The sequence below is a fragment of the Hibiscus syriacus genome, unplaced genomic scaffold, assembly GCF_006381635.1.
Source record: "Hibiscus syriacus cultivar Baekdansim isolate YM2019G1 unplaced genomic scaffold, ASM638163v2 tig00110503_pilon, whole genome shotgun sequence".
Classification (NCBI taxonomy): Eukaryota; Viridiplantae; Streptophyta; class Magnoliopsida; order Malvales; family Malvaceae; genus Hibiscus; species Hibiscus syriacus.
Window position 1 is genome coordinate 6,829,807 of NW_024062764.1, and position 6,005 is coordinate 6,835,811.

Genomic DNA, 6,005 nt, shown 5'->3' on the forward strand with positions numbered 1-6,005 from the left:
AAATTCCATGGTCCACCAATCTCAATTCGATTGGCATCGACAGTATTAAACAGTCGGAATAAGAATATTTTATTACCGAGATCTGCAATTGCAATACCTTCTACTGGGTTCCAAACATTAGCCAATGTTGCCCTTATGGAATTGAAATTAACAATGCTTGATGTGAGGAATGTACCCACGAAACATAACTGAAAGTTGAACTCATAATTTGGATCTTCTGGATCCACTTGAAGATTGCCATCCTCACCATCATCTAAAGATAAATGAGTCATGTTTTCATTGACTTCAGCCATAATAAACCAGAAAACAAAGAGAACTTGAAAAAACAAGAGAAAAAAATTAAATATGTGCTACAAGAGCTGAAAAAAACCAAATATGTATCATAAGAGCAAAGAAAATGACTTGGTGTTTTTAATTTGGCTCCAAAATTTAAAGTATAAATGATTTAGTTTTTTTCCCGAGAATAAAGATGGGATAAATTTGGATCACTCACATAAATGGGACGAGGTGTTTCTACCTTATCTCTTAAAACTTAATTAAATCAATTTATTAACATATTGAATAATTTTTTTTAAAAATAAATTTTATATTTATATATCTTCATTACTCTTTAAGAGAATTTTTAATTATCAGATATTAAATATCAATATGTTTAATTTTTTATCTGTGATAATTTATTATCATAATAATAATAATAATAATTATTAATATTTAAAATTAATAAAACAATTATTAAATTTCTAAATTTAATCTAATAAAATATATTTAAAAAATTAATTTTAGTTATGATCATATGATTGTTTTGGGAAGAGGTTTCAGGTTTTCGCAAAGTTGTTTTTATCTTATCCAGATATCCTTGTTGAGGACTTGCCACTGTCAATACTGATATAGAGACTACAAGGTGCATTGTCATCTTTGGAAAATTTCCCCGTTATTCCAAACCATGGATTCAAGCAGAGAGATTATTTTGCTACAGTCCCAAATGGACATTGGGTTATGTATCTGATGAGTGTTCAAAATCATCAATTTTTGCTCGTTATTTCTTTGGTTTTGTGGAATTATTGCTACTAAATTGATCGTGTTATATTTGTTTTCGTACAAGTCATTACTTTCCAAAATTAGTGACAAAACGAGCAAATTCTGCATTTTTTATTATTTGGTCACGACTTGAGACATGAGCACGACTCCTGGCACGACTCCTGGATTGACGCGGTGTGACGTGACAGTTTCTAGAAGGTCCAGTCAGGGACGGCTTCTAGAAGACTTTCTCTGCACACCTTCTGGAATATTGACGAACATAGTTGCATTAAAAGACTAGTTTAAGTTTGAATTTAAATTTAAAAAAATAATTATCTTTAGGATTATTTTATTTGTTTTCTTTATTTATTCTTTAAACTTTGAGAGGCTATAAATATTCACTTGGTGTAAGCCTAAACTCATCATTCGGATTACAATCTTCTTTTTTCTTTAGATTTTATAAAAGCTTTATATTTTTACTTTTCATGTTCTTTACATTTTTCTTTTATTTTTCAAGCTTTGTTTTCAAAATGTTAAGTATGACTTTTGTCATGCTTAGCTAAACTTTTCATAAGGCGAGAGCTGTCGCGATGACTCAATTCTATCTGGAGAATTGGAACAAGCCCTTAATATCTTCGGAATATATCTCTCAATCTCTGCGCTTATTTTTTTAAAATCAAAACAGTTTTCAAAATCAAAGATTGACTTTGGTCAAGAGGTTGTTGCGATTAAATGTGTGGGAGGAAGATTCGGCTTATAGAAAGCAATTCGACTTCCTGGGAACACACTTGGCGAGATAGCTTCGTCAAGAGGGAATTGAGATCGGAATTGACGATTTTTGAAGCAACAATCCGAGTCGGACGCCACGAACTTAAACGGTAATTAATCTACGATAATTGATGTTGTTAGAATCAATTACCAAAGTCGAATCAAAAATTACTTTGGATATTCGGTATACAAGATAGAGTCACGGGGATAGCTCTTGTATACAAAGCAACCGACGTGAATCCCGAAGAGAAAATCTTATTCGATGATCTAAAGAAAATTGAGTCAAAGCGAAGCTTGAGGCTACTTTTACTGTATTTATTCACAATCTTCATCTTCTTATTTTTACTTTAATTATTTTTATTTATTTAATCGCTTTTATTATTTTAATATATTTTTACTAAAATTCTCTCATTTTTACTGTTTCGCGTAAGACAGAAATTTATAATTTTCTAAGTCCTTGTAGAATCGACCCATATTTCTCTTTACTACGTATTTCTTTTATTTATTGATTGAAAATAAAAAATTTATTTTGACATCCAAAACGATAGTCGTGAGTATCCATGTTTTAGGGTTCGTTTTGTAAGGGGAAAGAGGAGACCTGCCTCTCAGATTGTGCTGAAGATGTTTTGGCTGTTGACCCTTTTTTTTCATTAGATGCCATTGAAGGATATCTTTGGCCCAAAATATTTACTAAAAAGAACAGAAAATGGGGAATTAAATGCGGAAGCATTGGAACAGAGGGACATTCTACCTGATCTTTTACCATCAAATGCAAATTCTAGTCAAGGCGAGAGTTCAGGGTTTATAGACAGCGTATCCACTGATTTTCCAGAGATGCAGGTGCCTCTTGGAATTTATTTACCTTAAATAAGTAGAATCTTTCAGTAGCATTTTTTTCTTCTTTTCTTTCATTGCTTATTTATTATGATATTTCTTTTTAGCAAGTTTTGAGCTATTCTTAATTCTTTCAGTTATGCTTTTCTGCAGGAAGATGGGACTAGTCACAGATGGCCTCTGAACAAATGCATTTCAGAGAATTAAATTCTGGTGAAACGATGTCTTTGGATGAAACCAATATGGTATTTATAGTTTTGCTTACTATTGTCGTACTTTTATATGCATCATAAGAACTTGCTTAAATTACTGTTTTAAATGTCTGTATCAGTGGTCTTTTCTTACTCTAAGGGCTGCTTTGATTTAAAACGAGGCACTTCACTCTCACTGACTGCGAATTGGATTATTTTACAGGGCTCTGCTGGGAAGGAACTAGAGTCGAGTAAAACAATGAAACTCCATGTTCTCCATCTGGTGGCAGTGACATTGAAGATTTGTCACCTAGATTATTACTTTATCTAGAAGGACATCAACTGGACCGAAATTTGACACTATATCAAGTGATTCTTCAACAGCTACTAAATTCAGAGAAAGAATTTATAACATGGTCAAAATTGAGTAGAGTATACACAATAACATACAAAAGAGATGTAGAATCTAAGCTAGGTAATCCTCAGGAACATGCATATCTGGAAGACGAGTCCTCAATATCTGATGGAAAGATTGCCTCTATGCAGAATAAGACAACTTTTTCCAGCATGTTTGCTTCCAAACTTGCTTCTGATTTGGATAAGTCAAGTCCTATTTATGATGTATTGTTTCTGCTCAGAATTTTGGAATGAATCAACAAAGATTCATTTCATCTAATGTCTTGTAAGAGAATATGTGCATTTTCTGAAGGTAGGATTGATAACTTGGATAACTTAATGGTTCATTCAGTTCCTCAAAATGAGTTCGTAAGCAGTAGGTTGACAGGAAAACTCGAACAACAGATGCGGGATGCTTTTACTCTGTCTACTGGTGCTATGCCTTCGTGGTGCCATGATTTAATTTCTTCTTGTCCCTTTTTGTTTGGCTTTGAGGTAAGATGTAAGTATTTCCGTCAGGCAGCTTTTGGTCCACGAAATGTTCAACTCAATGCCATTTCACGTAGTAATTCAGGTGCTTCAAATGACAGGCAAACTACTTCAGGAGGTTTGCCTCGTAAGAAAATTTTAGTCTTGTGTGATCAAATTCTAGATTCGGCAACCAGAATGGACCTACATGCTTGTCATAAGAGGCTTCTTGAAGTGGAATATAGTGAAGAAGTTGGCACCGGTCTTGGTCCAACTTTGGAATTCTATACTCTTGTTAGTCATGAATTTCAGAAACCTGATCCTGGCATGTGGAGGGAGGACCATAGTTCATTTATCACTTCAATAACCTTGCCTACTGAGTCCGTAATCCTGAGAAACGGTTTTGGGCTTTTCATTCGTCCTTGTTCACCTAAATCAGATTCATATAGTGGGATACAGTTCCCTCAAGTATTAAAGAAGTTTGTTCTTTTGGGACAAATTGTTGCAAAGGCTATTCAAAATGGAAGAGTCCTGGACATCCCCTTCTCCAAAGCCTTCTACAAATTAACATTGGGGCAGGTACACTTTTGACCTTCAATTGTAATCATGATTGACCTTTCCCTTAAACATTCAAAATTCCATCTTGCATACTTGCTATTAAGAAATACAACCTTTTGGTTTTGTACGACCTTAGTCTGTTTGACATCCAATCATTCGACCCTGAGCTTGGTAGGACGCTACTGGACATGCTATTGTTAATCGGAAAAGGCATCTGGAGTCTGTTTGTGTTGAAAACTCTTCATTGGAACAGGATTTGTGCTTTCGAGGTACCAGTATTGAAGACCTTTGTCTGGACTTTACCCTTCCTGGTTATCCTGATTATGTTCTTTCATCCAAGTGTAATCACAAAGTGGTGAGTATTGCTAAAGCATGTTTTCATTCACTTATCCTGAGATCCATCATTTTAATTAAAAACTTGACTCACTTAAGTTATGCATTTTTCCAGGTGAATTTGGACAACTTGGAGGACTATGTTGAGCTTGTTGTTGATGCTACCATACATAGTGGAATTGCCAGACAAGTTGAAGCTTTCAAGTCTGGATTTAACCAGGTGTGTACCGTCATACACTGCATATATTTAAAAAGAAGCAAAATACTAATGTTCGAATGACTGGAGCAATTCCTTGCACCTTTAATTCATGGATTGTATTGTATTCAAGTGTGATCCTTCTTTGCCATGAGAGGTCTTTCCACAAGTGGGTTAAGTCATTTGTAATTCAATTTACCAGGGGGTAATTCGGTTTTGAGATCTATTGGTTGTTCATCTATTTGCTCCCATATCTGAGATTCTCTTGCTTAGTAAATATATTGCACTAGAATTTTCCTTTGGGACTCGCATTTGGATTTTATTTCTTAAAAATATTAAAAGAAAAGGAGAGAAAATAGTTAAGCCTGTCTTTCTGGTTGTCATCCCGGGTGTTTTCAATTAGCCATCTTCATATTTTCACAGAGGAGGAACTGGAACGTTTACTCTGTGGAGAGTGTCATTATTGGGCCGTATGTATATCTATCTCTTGATTCTTCAGTGTATGTGTATTTGGAGAGAGAGTAGAGAGGGATTAAGTTTACTAAATTTTAATGTTGTTTTTCAAGCAGTTCAATGAGCTTCTGGAACACATCAAGTTCGATCACGGATATACAGCAAGCAGTCCACCCATCATTAATGTTAGCATTTCTTGCAGTTTCTTTTCCCACTTCCCTTTGTCCTCTGTTTTTCTTATCTGTTAAAATCCAAGTCACTGACTCAAATGTTGAATTTCAGCTACTGGAAATCATACAAGATTTTGAATATGCACAACGGCAAGCATTTCTGCAGTTTGTGACTGGTGCACCCCGGCTACCTCCAGGAGGTTTGGCGTCTTTAAATCCAAAGTTGACCATTGTCCGCAAGGTTGGTATAATCAAAAAGTATCCCAGTTTGTATGTATATATTTTCGCTTTCCATTATACTCCATTCATCATTTCTTTAATCTTTAATGTTTCCTTCAGCATAGCAGCAACTGTGCTGATACAGAGCTCCCCGGTGCCATGACTTGTGCCAATTACCTGAAGTTGCCGCCAAAAGTAACCCTTTACACCTTAATCGAATAGTAAAATTGAATTCCTTATGAAGATCGAGTTAATAAAAGAGAGTTTTTATTTTCTTTCAGGAGAAGATGAAAGAGAAGTTGTTATACGCAATAACGGAAGGGCAAGGCTCATTCCACCTTTCATAGCCTTTTTGCCGGTACATATCTGTGAATTTGTAATTATGGTTTACGTGGGTGTACA

At 34.8% G+C, this 6,005-nt stretch overlaps 1 pseudogene; it reads left to right on the forward strand.

Moving 5' to 3' along the window:
- The first annotated feature begins 497 nt into the window (after positions 1 to 497).
- LOC120129802 lies at positions 498 to 6,005 on the forward strand (annotated as a pseudogene).